At 46.5% G+C, this 680-nt stretch overlaps 1 pseudogene; it reads left to right on the top strand.

Moving 5' to 3' along the window:
- Positions 1–680, top strand: LOC120139561 (annotated as a pseudogene).

The following is a 680-nucleotide window of genomic DNA, read 5'->3' on the forward strand; positions in this document are numbered from 1 at the left end:
CTAGTGAACCATAATCATCTTCTACCTCTCCCAAAACCACTACTACTATGGCATCTAGCTCCTCCGGGAAACATCGAATATATCGTGGAATCCGGTGCCGGAGTGGCAAATGGGTGTCCGAAATCCGTTAACCACGCAAAACTACACGTATATGGCTCGGTACTTACCCCACGCCAGAAATGGCTGCTGCTGCCTATGATGTGGCTGTCCTAGCCCTAAAAGGTAGTGAGGCTGTTGTTAACTTCCCTGCCGCCGTCGCTTCATATCCAACTCCTGCTTCAACGACATCGGCTGATATACGAGCAGCAGCAGCAGCGTCACTACAAAAGCCTGAAAATAAAACTAGTGAGAGTGAGATTAATCAAGTAGGGACAGTTCAACAACATGAGGTCAAAGGTGTAGAAATTACGGATGAAGAGTATGTGGACGAGGTTGTCCTTTTGAACCTGCCCAATTTGCTGGTGGATATGGCGGAGGGACTGCTGGTGTCGCCGCCGAGAATCAGCTCAGCGCCTTCCGATGATGACTCGCCCAGGAATTCTCATGGGGAAAGCTTGTGGAACTATTAATTTGATCCAATTTTTTCCAATAATGCTGCTGGATATCATATTTTGATATTTTGTTTTGCACGAAATGTGGACTGGAAAAAGAACCTGTGAGTTTGACATAATGGAGAAAGA

The sequence above is a fragment of the Hibiscus syriacus genome, unplaced genomic scaffold, assembly GCF_006381635.1.
Source record: "Hibiscus syriacus cultivar Baekdansim isolate YM2019G1 unplaced genomic scaffold, ASM638163v2 tig00002237_pilon, whole genome shotgun sequence".
In the NCBI taxonomy this organism is placed as follows: domain Eukaryota; kingdom Viridiplantae; phylum Streptophyta; class Magnoliopsida; order Malvales; family Malvaceae; genus Hibiscus; species Hibiscus syriacus.